Source organism: Anabrus simplex, chromosome 4 (assembly GCF_040414725.1).
Source record: "Anabrus simplex isolate iqAnaSimp1 chromosome 4, ASM4041472v1, whole genome shotgun sequence".
In the NCBI taxonomy this organism is placed as follows: Eukaryota; Metazoa; Arthropoda; class Insecta; order Orthoptera; family Tettigoniidae; genus Anabrus; species Anabrus simplex.
The window spans coordinates 168,833,947-168,856,734 of NC_090268.1; positions in this window are offsets into that span (position 1 = coordinate 168,833,947).

Genomic DNA, 22,788 nt, shown 5'->3' on the forward strand with positions numbered 1-22,788 from the left:
TCGGAGTGATATACAACTTTGGTCCAGTGACATTTTGTCGTATCTATCTCCCTTATACGTTAAATTTGGCCGTATTTCTGCATGTTCGTAAATTTGGTGATTTTTACAAGTATATTTCATTGTTTGACACACTTATAAGAATGATAGGATCATCACGTTGTGTGCGCACATTGGCACGATTAAGGGACATATGTGTACCAAATTTCATGATTCTAGCTTATACATAAGTAGGCAAAAAGTAATGTAAAATTTTAAAAATGCACCCAAATTTCACCCTATTCAAAATTTGATCTCAATTTACCCCCTTAATATGGGAGATACGAGGAAATGGTTTAGAAACAAACATGTAGAGCGATAAAAGAGGCGTCTGATGGTGCAAACCGTTTCTTAATATCATAAACCGTTTAGGAGATATGAATCTCGAAGTGGAAGTCTGCACTTTTCAACGTGCTCATGCTTACCTGTCATCTATATATATAAAAGCAAGTCGGGCTGGAGCGATGTATATATAAATATTTAAAAATGAAAAAAGACGTGAATTAATGAGGCACTTCCAGAAATCTCAGAAATTTGAAACTTGGTACGGAGGAAACTGATGCCCCCAGGATCCCTAGAAAAATCAGAAATTCTCAAAATTCCCTGAAGGGGGCACGCTGGGGGGGCTCAAATTTTGGGCTCAGGATAAGAACACAGTCGTATAGTATATCCAAAACGATAACCTATAGGTTTCGTGGGCTTAAAAATTTTCGAGAATTTCCTCATTTTTATCCCATATCCCCCCAAATCAAAATGGCGGCACAACCTGCCAGACGAAGTAGACAATTGAAATTTGGTGAAATTATAGCTTTTGGTCCCTAACCGACGGGAAAATTCCAAGATGTTCAAATTTTTCACTTTTTACCCCCCAAAGATATCGGAATATGGAGGCAATTTTAATGACTGTGCAGACATTCCTTTTGAGCTATTTTTTGGCTAAACGGTAAGTCATATCACAAAACGGATGGCACAATGTCCCTTCAATTCGGAGTGATCTACAACTTTGGTCCTGTGACATTTTGTCGTATCTCTCTCCCTTATACGTTAAATTTGGCCGTATTTCTGGATTTGTCGTAAATTTGGTGATTTTACAAGTATATTTCATTGTTTGACACACTTATAAGAATGATAGGATCATCACGTTGTGTGCGCACATTGGCACGATTAAGGGACATATGTGTACCAAATTTCATGATTCTAGCTTATACATAAGTATGCAAAAAGTAATGTAAAATTTTAAAAATGCACCCAAATTTCACCCTATCAAAATTTGATCTCAATTTACCCCCTTAATATGGGAGATACGAGGAAATGTTTTAGAAACAAACATGTAGAGCGATAAATGAGGCGTCTGATGGCGCAAACCGTGTCTTAATATCGTAAACCGTTTAGGAGATATGAATCTCGAAGTGGAAGTCTGCACTTTTCAACGTGCTCATGCTTATCCGTCATCTATATATATAAAAGCAAGTCGGGCTGGAGCGATGTATATATAAATATTTAAAAATGAAAAAAGACGTGAATTAATGAGGCACTTCCAGAAATCTCAGAAATTTGAAACTTGGTACGGAGGAAACTGATGCCCCCAGGATCCCTAGAAAAATCGGAAATTCTCAAAATTCCCTGAAGGGGGCACGCTGGGGGAGCTCAAATTTTGGGCTCAGGATAAGAACACAGTCGTATAGTATATCCAAAACGATAACCTATAGGTTTCGTGGCCTTAAAAATTTTCGAGAATTTCCTCATTTTTATCCCATATCCCCCCAAATCAAAATGGCGGCACAACCTGCCAGACGAAGTAGACAATTGAAATTTGGTGAAATTATAGCTTTTGGTCCCTAACCGACGGGAAAATTCCAAGATGTTCAAATTTTTCACTTTTTACCCCCCAAAGATATCGGAATATGGAGGCAATTTTAATGACTGTGCAGACATTCCTTTTGAGCTATTTTTTGGCTAAACGGTAAGTCGTATCACAAAACGGATGGCACAATGTCGCTTCAATTCGGAGTGATCTACAACTTTGGTCCAGTGACATTTTGTCGTATCTCTCTCCCTTATACGTTAAATTTGGCCGTATTTCTGGATTGTTCGTAAATTTGGTGATTTTTACAAGTATATTTCATTGTTTGACACACTTATAAGAATGATAGGATCATCACGTTGTGGGCGCACATTGGCACGATTAAGGGACATATGTGTACCAAATTTCATGATTCTAGCTTATACATAAGTATGCAAAAAGTAATGTAAAATTTTAAAAATGCACCCAAATTTCACCCTATCAAAATTTGATCTCAATTTACCCCCTTAATATGGGAGATACGAGGAAATGGTTTAGAAACAAACATGTAGAGCGATAAATGAGGCGTCTGATGGCGCAAACCGTTTCTTAATATCATAAACCGTTTAGGAGATATGAATCTCGAAGTGGAAGTCTGCACTTTTCAACGTGCTTATCCGTCATCTATATATATAAAAGCAAGTCGGGCTGGAGCGATGTATATATAAATATTTAAAAATGAAAAAAGACGTGAATTAATGAGGCACTTCGATTTGTCTTGCAGAAGGCAAGGGATCATGCAGTTTTGTTCGAAAGTCCCCTACTCTATTGAGTTTGGCTTTAGGCCAGTGTGCCCGCTATTATAAACAAATGTTCCAATCTAATATTTGACTAGCATTAGGCATAGTGGCCTGCTATTTTCATGGAAACTCACTAATTCTGTGTGACTGGCAGTATGCTGGCTAGCAGCAGTAAAAAGGGACTGTCATTATAATGATAAATGCACAACTCAATTTTGACTGGTGGTAGGGAAGTTGCCTGGTATTATAATAAAAACTCCTCAACTGTAACCTGTCTGAAAGTAGGAAATGGGTCTGCCATTGTAACTAAAACTCCCCAAATCGATTGTGACCGCGCAGTATGCATTGGGGCCTGCAATTATAATGTAAACTTGCCAACTCGATTGTGAATGGCAGTAGGCAAGTGAGCCTGGCGTTATCATCACAACTCCGCAACCCTCACTTTACATTGGAAACAACGTATGTGGACCTCCCCATGCTATTTCTCGGATAAGGCTAAGAGACATGCAATTTTAAAACAATCTCATTTGCTGCACGCACAGTATTTACGTCGATATCCGTATACAATGTAGAATACCGTAGCGAAGCACGGGTACATTTGCTAGTCTCTAATATAAACGAAACCTCAAAATTATTAGTTGCCGTGAGGCCAGTTTTCTCTGTGCTTGCCTTGCCTATTATTACGGCTTGTTGCCCGGTTGTGATATTTATTGGATGATGATTTGTTTTTCTCGCCCTCTCTGTTGTTGAAAAAACGTTGATTGTCTTCTAAGGTTACTGATGGATGGAATGGTTGACTGGTGACCATATAATTTATTATGCTAGCTAGGTGGATCTTGTTTGTTGATTTATTTATGCTAGTCAGTCTATTATTATTTGCCAGTTGATTGTGCTTGTACAAGAAGTAAACTTTAATTGTATTTAACTACATTACTTATCAGCTATTTAACAAAGGCCTGTTGTGATTCTGAGGTTCCGGATACGGTACACTAACCCATAATATTAAGTTATTATAGTCATAATCAAGGTAATATAGAGGTACCTCACCTTCGGATTATTCTCTTAATCTAAAAATATTTCAGTCTACAGATTTTATTATTTCTACAAATACTAATTTAGTTACGGTACCAAGATATTAAGTTACTCAATTTCTTCATTTACCTTAGTATGATTATTATCTGTGATTATGAATACATTTATTAAAACCTTTTAAGTTTAATGGTGCGTCTCATTTCATATGACATGACAAGGAGGGCTAAAGCATTTAGTAAGTACCAGTTCCCGGCCTTTGAATGATCTACTTTTGGAGTGGGCTTCTCTCTTCCACGATAATTATTGTCATTGTTAAGTATATTTGACTCAAATGATAGATGACAACTGGAGAAAGTTGCTCAATACAGTTCGCTTAACACATTAGAAAACTCAATATGTGTCTAAAAGTCTGCCCAGTTAACACCTTTGCACTAAGCAAACTGTGGTGCGTGGCGCAGATTTTACCTCCACCACCTATAATAGTTAAGAAATTCGATTTAGTTATAGCGTATTGCCTATAGAGAGGACAACATTACAACTTCGCCAGAACACAATTGTACCAAAGCATTAAATGTGAAGGGTCAGGGCTAGTTTCTGCAGAAGCTAAATGCACTGCAGTTGTCGTGCGAAATATTATTGTTAGCGCGGACCAGATGATGGTTGTGCTAAAGTGGTTCTGAATAATATTATCCGAAGTGTGGCCTTTCTCACTTCCCATCATAATTTGACGGTGCCTTTCAAACGACATTTTAGCTTTATAGATACAGTAACCTTCCAAGAACTTTAATGGATCCAGCTTCAGCTGTAACAACAAAACGCATATATAACCACCTACAATACACGCAAAGTATCCTTCGCGACAGTGGAAACTAATGTGGAATAATATTTCTAATAAATGGATTCCACTTCGGTGGAAAACAACTTTATAATAATTAACAATAAATGAATCTCTACCAACAAAGGATAAGTTATTCCGACATGGACGGTCTGACTCCAATATATGTGAACATTGTCAACAAAGATATACATTAATCCATCGTGTTATGTTTTGTGTAAAGGCGGACATATGGGCGTGGGTTTTCGCAAAAATATGCAAACTACTGCACATGACTCCACATCCCATTTTAGAATAGCGGTTCATCAGCATAGAATATGCATTCATCCCGGCCAAGCAGTTCTCTGGCTAACTGCAGCAACAATTCACTTCATTACGGAACGCCGACTGTAACCAAGACAATTGAACGATCATTTCAGCAATACATACGGATGGAAAGATGGACATATAAGTGCAATCAGAAGATGTCAACAGGTTTTGGCTCATTATTTTATCAATTTTAACTCATGGTGTAAAAGTGTTTGAAAACGGTAATTACTGTATCAGTATAAGGTGTTAATGTGCTGCGGGCTATTTAATGAACTACCAATATAAAAAGCAACCAAAGTTTAAATGTGATCAGTGTTTGGCATATTTTTGTTTAGCATTAAGGAACCAGGAGATGAACTTCAGAGAGTGCAGAGAGTGTATGTCCTCAGTTTTCTGTATACATAATACATATTTATTGTAAAAGGTTTATACGGTCATAAAAAGTCTTAAAAAGGGTCTATTGGAGCCCCTTTTAGTCGGCTCTTACGGCAAGCGAGGTATTCCGTTGATTTTACTCTACCGCCCCCATCCAAAAGGGACTGCTAACTCAGGCTCATAAGTTGAAGGCCCTTCGAATTTACAACTTATTTTCTCCTCTTACAACAGGCAAGGGATATAATAGGTGTATTTTAACCCTCCCAAACAGTAGTATTGGGCGGGAAAGAAGGGAGGGAGGTAGGTGATGATTTAAAAAGTAATAGAGGGGTGACGATAACTGAAAGAATCTGTGGCGATGGCAATTTTTTGAGACTCGTAGGTAACCATCCTCTCCGAACAACTAGCCCTCCCAAACCTAGTACCGTCGGGGTCGTAAGCGAACAAGGGTCGATCAAGAGGGTCGAATAGGAATGAAAATAAGAGGCTCGGCTAGGAGCCCGTTGGTGGCCAAGCAACACTCCCATTTTGAAAAGTCGTAGGAAGAATATGACGGATGATAAAATTGCAAATTCTACGTAGTGTAAAGAAATTGATTAAACTTGGCATAGACAAACACAGTCGTGGAGCACACAAGATGTCTCGACTGACAGTTGCTAAGACTGTATTAAGGTGGCGCCGTTAATCGCTCGCTGAGATCTGCTCCCAGCTGAGTTGCGTATCAAGCGGCGGAATAATTAAACAATAATCAGCAAGCAGGCAGCAAGACGATCGAAGGCGGTGTTAACAAGGCGCGCTGTTTCAATAGATAAAAAGCGCGTGAGTGTTACCTGCAGTGACGCCATGCCGTCTCCAGATAATGACGGGCATGCGTGGGCTCCTCCTTATTGAACTAATTTCCCCACGCCTTGTTATATGTATACTGCCTGCAGCCCTTCGTTTCCACTGTTCCATACGCAAGAGAAAAACCGACCGGGACTCGACAGTACTCACTCCTTCTCTAATTTGGGTCCACTGGGGCGCTTCACTCGCACCATGAGAAATGATCATCAGAAGCAATTACATCTCCAGGGGCGGGTCATACGATCCTGCTCAAGAAGGCGAGGGATACTTCTAGCAAATACCATATTATTTCGCTATGAAAGTACATTTTCAGTTTGTGTCGGTGAATATTATCTAAAGGATTGTGTACTATTAACATTAAACATAAGGGAAAAAGGAAGAGGTGGTGGTGGTGATAGTTGTTTTAAGAGGAAGTACAACTAGGCAGCCATCCTCTATACACCACTAATTAATCAGAGAAAACATGGAAGGGATCCGACACTTCGAAAAACGAAGGTGTCGGCCAAATAAATACAAGGGTCACGAAGTGCGTGAAAATTACAGACTCCCTAGGATTCGCAAACCTAATACCACCGAGGTCAGAAAATAACAAGTGTTGACCAATAATAAGAAGAAATTGCGCACAAATGTGCATTACATTTTAGAGTAATCCAATAAGGAAGCTGTTCTTTTGCTGCATACACTAAAATGGTATCGTTCACATCGTTTGTTACATAACACGCACACGCACTGCACAGATGGGTCATGAAAACCCGGTCGTACGCACAGTTTGTGATGGAAACCATGTATGGCCAGTCTATTCAGAGCACTCCTCAGTTCGTTGTTCGGCCCAGTCCAGCTTCGATTAATCATTGCGTCCGTCCCGTAGAATTCCAAGTCAATTTCCGCTCGTTTTCTTAGTCTAATATGAAGTAGTTCCTGTTCTTGTCGTGTGGAGGGTAATTGTAGTCTCATTCTTATGTCTTCCATAAGGAAGGTTTCTCTGGCTAGCTCATAAGCAAGTCTTGACTGTGAAATTTTGGAAATACCCAAAATTCTTTTCAAGAATCTAGCCTTGACATTCTCAATAACTCTAAGGTCAGATAGAGTTAGATGTTCCCAAATTAGCTCCAAACCGTATGTCAGGGCAGGTAGAACCTTTGCATAGAACAGCGTCATGGCTGTATTTAGAGACAGTTTAGTGGGTTCCTTCAAATCATACATATTTCTTATGGCTGCCAATGACCTTTCTCTTATATGAATTCTGAAAGAAGTAGAAAAGGGCTGGAGCGTAATTCCCAAGTATTTGAATGAATTCACAACTTCCAGGGCTGTTTCACTGCTTGTTATCTTGTCATTTGCTGCTATTCTCCCTCCTTTCCGGAAAACCATTTGCACTGTTTTATTTCTGTTGATTATGAGACTATTCATGTCGGCATACTTATCGAGTTTATCCATTACAGCTTGTAGGTCATCTCTGTTGTTCGATCCTATTGCTATGTCATCTGCATACTGGTACATCACAACCGATGTTTTGTGGATGATATTTGAGATATCTGCTAAGGCTATGTTAAATAGTATCGGACTAAGGGGGTCCCCTTGAAGTACCCCATTGCTTTGTATAATGGCTGCTGAGGACGCTTTGCCATCTTGTATCGTGACCCTGTTGTAAGCAAGTATGTTGTTTATGGCTATGGTTAGTGGGTTGTCTGCTCCAATCATATTCGCTAGTTTTCTAAGGAGTATTTCTCTGTTTAAGAGGTCAAAAGCCTTTTTAAAGTCTACAAAGATTACATAAAATTTCCCCTTTGACCACCTCATTGATTCACGTATATTGTCCAAGAGATTCTTGACTGCATGTAATGTCCCTCTTCCTTTCATGAAACCAAATTGGAGTTCGGGGATCATAGTTCCTGTTTCTGCAATTAGTCTGTTCCCTAGGATCTTGACATAGGTCTTATAAATGTTGTTTTCGAGGGCAATGCCTCTATACGAATCAGGGTCATCCCTGTCTCCTTTGCCTTTGAAGAGCATTTTGATATGCGACTGTCTCCAACCTTCGGGTATTTTCCCTGTCGTCAAACACGCGTTGAACAGAGTGGTCCATGTATGAAGCAGAATGTCACAGGTATCTTTCAGATTTTCATTGAAAACTCCATCTGGGCCAACTGCCTTCCTATTTTTCATGGACTGGATAGCAGTTTTGACTTCCTCCTGATCAATAGGTCTTGTTGTACAATGTAGATTTTCTCGAAGTGGGAGGGCTATGTCGAGATTTTGCTGATTAAGGATCTCCGAGAAATGTTTCTCCCATGTAGCTATTGGAAATTCTGGAGAAGGGCACGTAGCTCGTTGTTTGAGAGCAATGTAAGGGTCATTCATAGTATCTTGAGCTTGCAATTTAGCCTTTTCTTCTAGGTAGTGCGCCTTCTTTTGTTTGAGTAGTTCCTTATATGTTTTCCTTTTCACTGCATACTCAGCATATGTGGATTCCCCACCTGTTTTCCGTGCCTTGTGTAAAAGGTTCAGAGTATCTTGTCTGGCCGTGTAGCACTCCTTGTCGAACCATGGTTTGGCGATCCTCGGAGTCTTCCTGATTTGTGCTTTCTTTATGAGGTTCAGAACACTATCCAGTGCAGCGTCAATCATTCCTTCATTTATCATCTGTGATACTCTTTTCAAGTCTTCTTTTCCACCCTCTATGACAGGCATACACACTTTCCTTGTAATGCATAGATTAGGACTCTTCTTGGTTACTGGATTTTGATTTCCTAGCTCAACTTTAATGGCGACAGGTATATGCTTCCTAAGAACTGCTGTCGGATGTGAGGCCATGACCTCTCGATCAAGAATTGTTAGGCAACGTCCTTTGACAAAAAAAAGATCAACAGTACTTTTACCATTTGGAGCCATATAGGTTGCTTCTTCTGCTTTATTTATCAGTTTATAGCCTTCATCTTGTAAGTAATCAAGAATAATGTTAGTTTTATGATCAGGTTTGTCTAAACGACAGTTAATGTCGCCCCCCAGAATCACATTTCTGTTATCTTTTACCGCTGTTATTGCCTTAACTATATGTTCCATTGCATCGTCTGCTGTTCTAGCTGGGCTAATGTAGATACCGATTATGGTTATTTTGTCCGTCTCAATTATTAGCATATTTTCGTCTTTATGAACTTCCCTTGGTGAGCCGATGCCTTCTCCATACAGTATACTAACTCCTCCTTCGGGCCTTCCTCGCTCCTTTGGTGTGGCAAGAGCGTGTCTGCTGTAAAGCTGTGGAAAACTTATGTCTTGACTTATGTGTTGACCAATGGAGGTCGGATACGATAGACGGCAGTGAGGAGCTTGGCACAAGTGTGTGGAAGCAATACCGGGATTCAGCTAAGGGCTCAGTGGTTATGTGGTGGTAAATATCTAAAATGAATGTCTTCTATTAACATTAAACAGAAGGGGGAGAAGGAAGTGGTGGTGGTGGCGATTATTGTTTTAAGTGGTGGTGGTGGTGATTATTGTTTTAAGAGGAAGTACAACTAGGCAACCATCCTCTATATAACACTAATCAGAGGAAAAAGGAAGGGGTCCGACACTTCGAAAAATGAAGGTATCGGCCAAAGGAAGACAAGGGCCACGAAGGGCGTGAAAATGAAAGACTCCCTAGCCCTCGCAAACCTAATAGCGTCGGGGTCGGAAAAGAACAAGAGTTGACCAAGGGAGGTCGGATAGGATAGATGAAAGTGAGGAGCCTGGCACAAGTAAGTGGAAGCAATGCCAGGACTCAGCTGAGGGCCTCGTGGTCGCCAATCCTATTGTTTTAAGAGGAAGTACATCTAAGTAACCATCCTCTATACAACACTGATCAGAAGGAGAAATGGAACGGATCCGATACTTCGAGAAATTAAGGTAACGACCTGACACAAGTGGAAGCAATGCCAGGACTCATCCAAGGGCCTCGTGGTCACCCACCCACACTCCCTAGTTAAGCGTCCTGGGGTCCCTTTTAGTCGCCCTTTTAGGTTGGGGATACTGTGGGTGTTATTACACCGCCCCCATCCACCGGGGGGACCAAGGGATGTCTGATACGATAGATGAAAGTTAGGAGCATGGCGCAAGTAAGTGGGAGCAATGCCCACACTCGCCTATGAGCCCCGTGGTTGCCAACTCATGCACCCAAGTTAAGAGACCCTGGGGCTATTTTTAGTCGCCTTTTAGGATAAGCAGTAGATACCTTCCATGACCGTCATTCACTGCGCAGCCTGAATCTGCGCTGGGCTTCATCCAACTTATTTCTTCCCACTGAACACACCCTCTTTTATTTTAAAGAAATATCTCGATACTACTACATATCGGAAAAGAAATGTGTTCAATTAGTGTACTGTGTTCTCTTCTTAAAATATTGGGCCAGTTAACAGACGTGTCGGAGGCAGCCGATCACGAAGCGTGTAACATTTGAGAGAATAATTAAGAAACGCAAGGGCGGCTCGAGGCCACACAAAGGACCCCATCTTTATGCGCGGTACGGTAGTCCATCAGAGTGGCTACAAACAAGTAGTTAGCCCACAATTCTTTATTACATTTCGTTTCGTGAGGAAAATTAATGTTCTTTTACTTGTTATTTCATAAAAGCAAATTACACCACAGCTGCAAATGGACTTTGTTTCATTAAAACAAAATCTGAATTTTTACGTAACAAGGAAACTCGGACTACATACAAAGTAGTTTGGAAAATAATTGAATTTGAAGTTAAAAAAAGAGGACCGTCTTTCTCTAGCTGTTTTTTGGTAGTAACGTCACCTTTGAAATACGCTGGTGGTTGGCTTGCAAGCCAATTTATGCTTTCTAATTTACTTCATTTAAAGTGACTTTCAAATTATTATAAAAGTTATAAATTTAGTACTGTTTGTTGTAGAAACTGCGTTGTGTACGTAATGTACGTCTCACTATAGAAGTAAATAACAATATGAATGCTTCCTGACAGGGCTGTGTCCTCTTACGTCTTGATTTCAATCATGGTTGTGCGATTACGTGATATGAAAAGGTGGTGGTGGATATTACTGTTTCAAGAGGAAGTACTTGGAAACCATCCTCTATTAACACTAATCACAAAATAAATTGAAAATATTCAATATTTTAAAAAATGGAGGTAACGGCAAAAGGAACGCAATAGCTACGAAGGGCGTCACAATAAGAGACATCCTAGGGCTCGAAAACCGAATATCGTCAGGGACGGAAAAAGCAACAATATACCAAAGAAGGTCGGATTGGAGAGATGAAGGTGAGGTGATGGTGATTTTAGTTTTAAGACGACACTCTGGGGATAAAGGTATACTTTTAACTAATGTAAGGATTTTCACGAAACTTCGTGGGGATGTCACCCACATAAAAGTAGAGATATCACGAACATTATCTTTCATATACAATTCATCTTTCTTCCAAAATATTTTTTTAAAATTTTTAATTCCATTTGTTCAATTTTTCGTAAATTTGTGATTATGAAGATAATAATTCTTTTAAAAGCAATACGTATCGAATTTTTTGTATATAATTTTTATATGGAGATATATCGTACTGAAGTTTGTGTAATTTTTACGTTCTGAAATTTTGGACTTAAAAATTCCCACTACTTGAAAAAATTCTGCAATCAAAAATTCCACACGCGGGTTTCTTAATATAGCTCATACCATACAAATTTTGTTACATTTGGCAGAATATCATGGGAGAAAAATGAGCTTTAAATGTAAAACTACAATTGGCAAACAAAGCATTATTACAGTGATAAATTGTTTGAATTCAGCGGAATAACTTTGTGACACGAAAAAAGAAGCTCAATCCTTTCAATTTCAGTCATTAAAAATTCTCCAAAATGACCAAAATATCGATTTCTATCTCCGGATAAACCTTACCCCCTTAAGGTTGTTGGTGATGATTGTTGTGTTAAGAGGAAATATGACTAGGTAACTATCCTCACTGAAAAAAATAAGTGGAACCAAAAATGAAATTAAAAGAACTGTGTATTAAATGGAGAATTTAACACTGAATTAAAAAACAAAATAAAATATTTTATGAAGCCGAAATGGATACTGGAAATTTCTAAGCCCTTGATTAACCCAGTCACCAGTATTCTCGTCGCCGGCTAGTATGAGTTCGAATGTAGCTATTAAAACAATATTATCAAATAAAACATTCGATCAAATGAAGAAACGCACATTTTCTCACTTTTAACGAACAGTACTACGGTGCCGATCTAACAGTCCAAAGTTCCAGAGCTAAAATGATCAGGCCGCAGACTGCCGTGAACACTCCTCTGCCATTATTCTGTGAAATACGCACACTGCTCGTTCCGATCAGTGCCTCAAAGTAGGAATTGAATAGCTGGAACACTATAATGAATCAGTGTGTTACGTACCAGTAGTACCAGAAAATATATGAACCAGAGGAACCGCATGCTAAAGAAGAAAGTTATGTAATTCCCCAGCTACTTCCCACAAATATTAAGGCAGGTTATTACACTTTGCACGACCGGGCGGGATGGCCGTTGGTTAGGGGCGCGCAGCTGTGAGCTGGCATCCGGGAGATAGTGGATTCGACCCCACTGTCGGGAGCCCTGAAGATGTTATTCCGTGGTTTCCTATTTTCACACCAGGCAAATGCTGGGGCTGAACCTTAATTACGGCCAAGGTCGCTTCCTTCACACTCCTAGCCCTTTCCTATACCATCGTCGCCATAAGGCATATCTATGTCGGTGCGATGATTTTTTTTTTTTTTTAATACTCGGTACGTAGCAGTAATCCTATCTGTCGGAGATAAGTGGTAACAGAAGACACAAAGCACATCGCAACAAACAACGGTCAATGTAATGTTGTTGTGGATCAATTTTATGAGCTTTTGACATTGTAGGCCTCCACATTTAGTTTTCTTTCGACTCTGTGATATTACGGCGTCTTATGAAATTATATATAATGTAGACTCTAGTTCCTTTTTCTCCGACTTTACATACCGATTTTCATTAAATTCTGTTTACATATTTTCTCGTGACTCGGCGCTGATATGGACTTAGTAACAAAAATCAAAATTCATGAATATCTCTGTGATCACCGCCGTCACGGTAACAATGTATAAGACATAAATGATCGGAAGTGTAATACTATATATCTAGTTATGCAGTATTTATAGATACGACCACTAAGATAAATATTTGCGAATTAAATTTTAGGGCTTCCCCTAAACTACCAATTCACTCAGCGTGAATACAATTATTTATGGCCTAAATTCTAGATACTTATTCCCCGACTTTACATATCGATTGTCATTACGATAGGATTCGAAATATTTGAGAATTCAATTTTAGGCCTTCCCCTAAACTACCATTTTTCAGCGTGAATACAATTATTTATAGCCTATATTATAGCGACTTATTCCTTGAATTTGTCTGAGAATTAAATTTTAGGCCTTCTCCTAAAATACCATTTCACTCAGCGTGAATACAATTATTCATAGCCTAGATTATAGTGACTTATTCCCCGACTTTGCATACCGATTTCCATTAAGATATGACCACTAATAACAGAAATATTTGAGAATGAAATTTTAGGCCTTCCCCATAACTACCGTTTCACGCAGCGTGAATACAATTATTCATAGCCTAGATTGTAGCGACTTATTCCCCGACTTTGCATGCCGATTTTCATTAAATTCTCTTCAGCCGTTTTCTCGTGATGCTTGTACATACATACATACATACATACATACATACATACATACATACATACATACATACATACATACATACAGACAGACAGACAGACAGACAGACAGACAGACAGACAGACAGACAGACAGACAGACAGACAGACAGACAGACAGACAGACAGACAGACAGAAATTGCTGAAAATTAAAAAGTGCATTTCTTTGTTACTGTGGACACGGCTGATACAGAAATACAATCCTTTTTTAAATTCTGAGCAATGTACAGACAAAACTCTTATTATATATATAGAGAGAGATTTCATACTACTGTGAAACATATGAATTTTATTTATACATGAGAAAACTACTATAATTTGTAAATGTGTAAGTAAACTTCCAAGTTCGGGGTTATCAGCGAATGTACAGATAGCCGCTGAGCCCACTGTTCATTATTTAAAGCAGTCAAGTTGTAAATTATTCTCAACTGGTATTTAGTTAAATTTCAGTTAAATCTTGAAGACGCATTATTTCTTATAATTATTTTTGTGCTTTCTTAGTTTGTTGCTTTTTTTATTCCCTTGTCTTATCTTATTGTCATTGTTATTATCTCGTAACGTCTGATATTGTTTGCCGGAGATGTAAAGACAAGATATAGCTGTTATGCATCATCTTATGTAATATGTCATTGTTCGAAGTAACGTCGGTCTGACCAGAAGCTTGGGGATGGTTGCTAACTAACCGAATGCCCGTTCATGCTTTAATTGTGAGATGTGATATGAAGTACTGTTTATTGGTGATACTTGTGTATTGCGGTCACCGTAACATTATATGCTGCCTTCATGGAATTTATTTTCTTTACCTTTCAGGCAATATTTACTTACCTTTAAAATTTATTTCATCCTTATTGCTTACGCCTATGTTGGATGCTATGTGTGTACCTTAAAATTTTCGTGTGCCCCGTTGTTTTCCACAATGGTGGAATTTTGAATTTCTTCCTTCCATATCTTCCTTTCTCTGTATTTATTTTTCTTTTATAGGGGATTCTTACCTCTATTTCTCGGTGTTCGACTCCGTGTAGCCACGCACTTCAAGGTTTTATATGAAATTGTTTATAATATAGTGTAAAAAGGGGTGCCCCGACTAAACAAGGTATGTTTTAAATATTTCTGTACTCATTGAAATTAAATTTATTTTCACTTTCATGGAACTGCAGTTCAGTAAGTTGTTTTTTAAATATGAGTAAAACAATATGGGCGTTCTTAGGGAACTACTGAGTATTTAAACAGCCATTATTTTAAATAGAAGTAATCTTTTCAGAGTTATAATGTTATAATTTCAAGCTGGGTGTGAAGTTACTATTTCAAACTACTCATGAAAAATTAATATTATTTAAACCAGATTTTTCTGATTTTCATAAGTTTCAAATATTTCAAGATCTACTTTCTATTTTATTTAAGTCAATGTTGCTTCTTATCTTACGCTATTGTCCACCCACAACTTCTTAAATAAATTCTGTCTTTCTAAAAAGTCATGAATTGGTGTTGCGTTATTTTAATTGAAGTGCTCAAGTCCTTATTTGTGTATGGTCCACTCCTCTGTTGTCCTTGTGACTCAAGGTAACCGCCCAGATTTTCCACGCTTCCGGTTTTTCTGTGTTATTGTTGTGTCTTTCCCTTTCTCTCATGTGCGCTTGCGCATAGGGTCTGTCACGTTGCTTTCGTGTAGTCGTGCTAGTAACCGACACCTGTGTACTGGAGGTGTGGAACCGTTACTTGTTTCCCTATCGAGGTGTTTGATTGGTGGTACGCCGCAAAAAGAATGAAAAGCAGTAAAACAAAATAAAATTACAGAAATAGAAAATTCACTTATGAAAACTATAAAACACACCACTAAGCTCGTTAAATGGATCACAAGGCCTACTGACAGTTCGTCATCTCGAGAATAAGGGAGATGATACTCGGAAGTGCACAAACCCCTCCACACCGAGGTCAAGGTCATGGTGTCCCTAGAGGGAGGACCGATGAGTGAAAGAGATGCTGTTGTTTGTTATTTAAAGGGGCCTAACAGTTAAGTCATCGTCTCCTAGTGATATGAGGTGCAACGAAATAAAACAATAATTAAAATTTCAGAATGTATCCACTGACCAGAGTCAGCGATGATGATGATAAATAATAATGAATCCAAAATTCACTGAATCCGATTCACATTGCGTTATATTTTGGGATGATGCTTTTTGTAAAAAGGGGACCAAAATCCAAATCTCCGACCCCTCATCATAGTACTAATCACTGGTAAAGCAAAACCATGATGTTTTTCCTGAAGTACATCACAGGTAACGAAGAATCATGGTGTTCCTAACATGGTGGCAATAATTTCAGGTAACTTTCACCCAGCGCATGTCACACATAACGGCAATACTCACAGGCAGCACAGACCCATGAAGTTTCTCACATAAGTGTACTACTCACAGGCAGTAGAGACCCATGAAGTTCCTCACATAAGGGTACTACTCACAGTCAGCACAGACCCATGAAGTTCCTCACATAAAGGTACTACTCACAAGCAACGCAGACCCATGAAGTTCCTCACATAAGGATACTACTCACAAGCAACGCAGACCCATGAAGTTCCTCACATAAGGGTACTACTCACAGGCAGCACAGACCCATGAAGTTCCTCACATAAGGGTACAATTCACAGGCAGCACAGACCCATGAAGTTCCTCAGACAAGGGTACTACTCACAGGCAGCACAGGCCCATGAAGTTCCTCACATAAAGGTACTACTCACAAGCAACGCAGACCCATGAAGTTCCTCACATAAGGGTACTACTCACAGGCAGCACAGACCCATGAAGTTCCTCACATAAAGGTACTACTCACAAGCAACGCAGACCCATGAAGTTCCTCACATAAGGGTACTACTCACAAGCAACGCAGCCCCATGAAGTTCCTCACATAAGTGTACTACTCACAGGTAGCACAGACCCATGAAGTTCCTCACATAAAGGTACTACACACAAGCAACGCAGACCCATGAAGTTCCTCACATTAAGGTACTACTGACAGTCAGCACAGACCCATGTAGTTCCTCACATAAAGGTACTACTCACAAGCAACGCAGAACCATGAAGTTCCTCACATAAAGGTACTACTCACAAGCAACGCAGACCCATGAAGTTCCTCACATAAAGGTACTACTCACAAGCAACGCAGACCCATGATTTTCCTCACATAAGGGTGCTGCTCACAAGCAATGCAGACTCATGAATTTCCTCACATAAAGGTACTACTCACAAGTAATGAAGACCCATGTAGTTCCTCACATAAAGGTACTACTCGCAAGCAGTGCAGATGCATGAAGTTCCTCACATAAAGGTACTACTCACAAGCAACGCAGACCCATGAAGTTCCTCACATAAGGGTACTACTCACAAGCAACGCAGACCCATGAAGTTCCTCACATTAAGGTACTACTCACAAGCAACGCAGACCCATGAAGTTCCTCACATAAGGGTACTACTCACAAGCAACGCAAACCCATGAAGTTCCTCACATAAGGGTACTACTCACAAGCACCGCAGACCCATGAAATTCCTCACATAAAGGTACTACTCACAAGCAATGCACTCATGAAATTCCTCACATAAAGGTACTACTCACAAGCAATGCAGACCCATGAAGTTCCTCACATAAAGGTACTACTCACAAGCAATGCAGACCCATGAAGTTCCTCACATAAAGGTACTAATCACAAGCAATGCAGACCCATGAAGTTCCTCACATATAGGTGCTACCCACAAGCAACGCAGACCCATGGGGTTCCTCACATAAAGGTACTACTCACAAGCAATGCAGACCCATGAAGTTCCTCACATATAGGTGCTACCCACAAGCAACGCAGACCCATGGTGTTCCTCACATGAAGGTACTACTCACAAGCCATGCACTCATGAAATTCCTCACATAAAGGTACTACTCACAAGCAATGCAGACCCATGAAGTTTCTCACATAAAGGCACTACTCACAAGCAATGCAGACCCATGAAGTTCCTCACATAAGGGTACTACTCACAAGCAACGCAGACCCATGAAGTTCTTCACATAAGGGTACTACTCACAAGCAACGCATACCCATGAAGTTCCTCACATAAGGGTACTATTCACAGGCAGCACAGACCCATGAAGTTCCTCAGACAAGGGTACTACTCACAGGCAGCACAGGCCCATGAAGTTCCTCACATAAAGGTACTACTCACAAGCAACGCAGACCCATGAAGTTCCTCACATAAGGGTACTACTCACAGGCAGCACAGACCCATGAATTTCCTCACATAAGGGTACTACTCACAAGCAGCACAGACCCATGTAGTTCCTCGCATAAGGATACTACTCACAAGCAACGCGGACCCATGAAGTTCCTCACATAAGGGTACTACTCACAGGCAGCACAGACCCATGAAGTTCCTCACATAAGGGTACTACTCACAAGTAACGCAGACCCATGAAGTTCCTCACATTAAGGTACTACTCACAGTCAGCACAGACCCATGTAGTTCCTCACATAAAGGTACTACTCACAAGCAATGCAGACCCATGAAATTCGTCTCATAAGGCTACTACTCACAAGCAACGCAGACCCATGAAGTTCCTCACATAAGGGTGCTGCTCACAAGCAATGCAGACCCATGAATTTCCTCACATAAAGGTACTACTCACAAGTAATGAAGACCCATGTAGTTCCTCACATAAAGGTACTACTCGCAAGCAATGCAGATGCATGAAGTTCCTCACATAAAGGTACTACTCACAAGCAATGCAGACCCATGAAGTTCCTCACATAAGGGTACTACTCACAAGCAACGCAGATCCATGGTGTTCTTTACATAAGGGTGATAGTCACTAGCAATGCAGACCCATGAAGTTCCTCGCATGAGGGTACTACTCACAAGTAACGCAGGCCCATGGTGTTCATTACATAGAGGTACTAACCACGGGCGCCCGCTAGATCCTTATTGTTTCTCATATAGTGGTACTCATCGCAGGTAAAGTGCACGCATGGTGTTGCTCACATACTAATACTAATGTTAGGCCATGTAGACCCACGGTGTTTCACTCATTATGGCACCACCCACAAGCAACACAGACAAACGGTGTTCTTCTTATAATCGTATTAGTCCCATAGTAATTCTTCCCCGATGATACTAATCACAGACCCAGCTGGAGGAAGTAGCGGTATGAGTTTCTCAGGTAGTAGTGATATTTACTCTGAGCGGGAGCACAACCAGGCAGATGTAGAGTAGTATTAATCGTAAGTAAAGTGTTCCCAAGGTGTTCATCGCCTAATAGCAGTAATCACAGATTGTCTCGTGGTTCCAAAAGAATTATCCCTTGGTCATCCCTTTTATTCGCCTCTTACGACAGACAGGGGATACCGTGCGTGCATTCTTCATCTGCGTCCCTTACCTGTAGGGGACGAGTAAAATAACATATCTCATCTAATAGCACTAAAAAGACGAAGGACAATGGAAATAACCTTGCTATTAGAAACGTAATACCATTAAGATATGAAGTGAGTACGATGACAGAGGAGATCTTGGAAGAAGTTAGATTCAGCTGAGATCTTCGTGGTCACACCATCTCAGTATGGCGGAGTGCTTAGGTGTGAAGAGGGGAACATGCGTTGCGAACAGAGGAATAAACGCCCGCGGGGAAGGCAAAGGATGATTGTGTGAATACCAGAGAATAAGGAGCTACGTGGAGGATGAGAAAGAGAAGTCAAGGGCATGGGAAATATGATTTTATTAATTTAGCCGTGCATCAGTTCTCAAGGGAGCCCTTATTGTGTTTTCCGCCGACCGCGTCCGATAAATAAGATTTTCCTCCGGCAGCAGACGTGATCGGTGAAGTCACTAGAGGCAACTTCTATTCCTTTCTTCCTTACGCCTAATATACGTAGTATTTATCACAACCGTGCCACAAAATCTACAATCTGAGCCTGGGTTTGGAAATGTTTCACTTTAAGAACTATAATGTTGACCATAAGTTCTATCGAATTAGTGTTAAGAGCGGGCTGCTTTGTAATAACAATTATATTGAATAGTTCCACTAATTCCTTTAACGGTTTTCGGAATCTTGCCCCGCAGGAGATCATCGTGGTGGTAGTTCTGCCAACACGAGTCTGTCGTATTTGAGCACCATCACATACCACCGCGTTGAACCGGAATCGAGTAAGCATCCTCTTAGGAATGACACTAAACACAGAGAAAAAAATGGAAGAGATCCGACACGTTGAAAAATGAAGGTATCGGCCAAAGAAAGATAAGGGGCACGGAGAGCATGAATAATATGATGATGATGATTGTTGCTTAAAGGGGCCAAACAGCTAAATCATCGGTCCCTAGTAGTATGAAATGTAATGACAGTTTAAAAGTCCAAAACTCATCCACTGACTAGAATTTAAAAAAAGAGAGACGATGAACTATGATTATGAACTTAAAACCGTAAGTGGATTCGACGCATAATGCCCCACCTTCCACCTCAAAACAATAGCATATACTGACTAAGGGTCTGATTCCAAAGCAAAATCCCGAAAGCGACGATGCTTGTTGTCTAAAGGGGTGGTGGTGATTATTGTTTTAAGAGGAAGTACAACTAGGCAACCATCCTGTATATAACACTAATCAGAGGGAAAAAATGGAAGGGATCCGACACTTCGAAATATGAAGATATCGGCCAAAGGAAGACAAGGGCCACGAAGGGCGTGAAAATGAAAGACTCCCTAGCCCTTGCAAATCTAATAGCGTTGGGGTCGGAAAAGAACAAGAGTTGACCAAGGGAGGTCGGATAGGATAGATGAAAGTAAGGAGCCTGGCACAAGTAAGTGGAAGCAATGCCAGGACTCACCTAAGGGCCCCGTGGTCGCCAACCCACGCTCCAAATTTCAGAGCCCATGAGGCCCCTTTTAGTCGCCTCTTACGACAGGCAGGGGATACCGTGGGTGTTATTCTACCACCCCCACCCTCAGGGGGATGTCTAAAGGGGGTCCAAAATCCAGGGCAACGGCCCTTCGTAATGGTACTTATCGCTAGGAAAGTAAGAACCATGGTATTACTCATGTGGCGGTACTGCTCATGAGTAACGTAGACTTGCTGTGTTCCACACATTGTGGTGTTACTCAAATGTAATATAATACGCACAGGTAACGCAGACGTCTGATGTTTCTCACATAATAGCGCCACTCGTAGGCAACGCAAACCCATGGTGTTCCTCACATAGTGGGTACTAATCACAGGCAACGCAGACCCACGGTGTCGCTCATATAGTGGTGCCCAGACCCGTGGTGTTTCTCACAGTAGTACTTATCACAGGCATCGTAAGCGCATGGTGTTCCGCATATAGTGGTACTACTCACAGGTAAAGGCGACCGATGTTGTTCCTCGCGTGATGGTAGTCTCATGCTTCTAATTCAATCATCCATTGGTCGCCCTTTACGACAGGCAGGGGATACCGTGGGTGTATTCTTCGTCCGCGCCCCTCACCCACAGGGGTTGTGTGTTTAGTTCGCGAGAGCTACTTTATTTCGCTCAAGTCCGCAATCCGGTAAGGACACCCTCCCCCGCTAATCAACACCCGGGACGCGCCACGTGGGAGTATCATCTCTCCTCCTGCTACACCAGCGTAGTGGCTTCCGTGGTTTCCCATCTTCACACCTTAATTACGGCCATGGTCACTTCCTTCCAACTCCTAGGCCTTTCCTGTCTCATCGTCGCCGGAAGACCGATCTGTGTCAGTGCGACGTAAAGCAAATAGTAAAAAAAAAAAAAAAAAAAAAAAAAAAAAACACCAGCGTAGTAGGTTCGTAAGGCCTGAAAATGAAAGGTTCCCTAGGACTCAAATGCTCTAATGCCGTTGGGGTAGAAAAAGAAGAGTTGACTAAGGGAGGTCGAGGTCAGATAGCATAGGTGAAAGGGAGGAGGCTGTCACAAGTACGTGCAAGCAATGCCAGGACTCAGATTAAGGCCGAGTAGGCGTCATCCCACGTTCCCAAGTTAAGAGCCCCTGGGGCGGTATCCACAATAGAAAGCAACCAATATCCCTTGGTCGCCCCTTTTAGTCGCCTATTACGACAGGCAGGGGATACCGTGGGTGTATTCTTCGTCCGCGTCCCCCACCCACAGGGGGTTGTGTGTTTGGATCGCGAGAGCTACTTTATTTCGCTCAACTCCGCCGGCAAGTCTTTTAGGACCCGCCCCCCTTACCGCCACCTGGGACATGCCACGTAGTAGTTTTATGCGACCCATGACCTTTAGTTTTAAGTTCAATCCGAGCCAGAAAAACGAGGATTATAATTTCAAAAATCCCTGGTGCAATACCCGGGATTCGAAACGAAGCCATCTTTGTCTTTTAATACTTATCACAAAGACAGAGTTGAAAATGTCTATTCATAACTGTAGAGAAGGGGGAAGGGCCGCAAAAGGCGTGAGATTCTCTCCGCTACGCAAAACCTAATATTGTAGTGGTCGAAAGAGAACGGAACTTGTCTCAGAGTGGTCGGATAAGGAAGATGAAAGTACAAAGACTTTCACCTGCGGAAGCAATGTCAGACTGAGCTAGGGACTCTGTGGTCACCAATTTCACTCACCCAAGTTGGTAGGGTTTTTATTATTTTGTTGAATTATACAAGACAATAGGTGCGCCGAGCAGCCCTGTCCAGGAAGATGGAATCGCTATAGCTACAACATTATTAAATGTATTTAACGCCTCATAATGGCTGTCAATTTTCGTCGGGAAGTAAACAAACAATATCACGTCAAATAAAATAACGTTTCCCTGAAACAGATGAGAAATTATAATAGACATGTGTTTTAAAATCAGGTTAACATTTTTAATTGCTCGTAATGGTGTTCTGTCACCCCGCACGTGTATCTCGCGGGGCGGAAGTGAACCGTTTTGTTGTCCCATTGTAGTGAGAACAGTCAACAAACGCTTTTTCGTGTACACGGAACAAAAGAGTCCGTGATAAATTGATAATAATGACATGACGACAACGTACCGTGTGTTCCGTGTCGGGGAAGAGAAGAGAATCGAATCGCGGACCTCACACCACG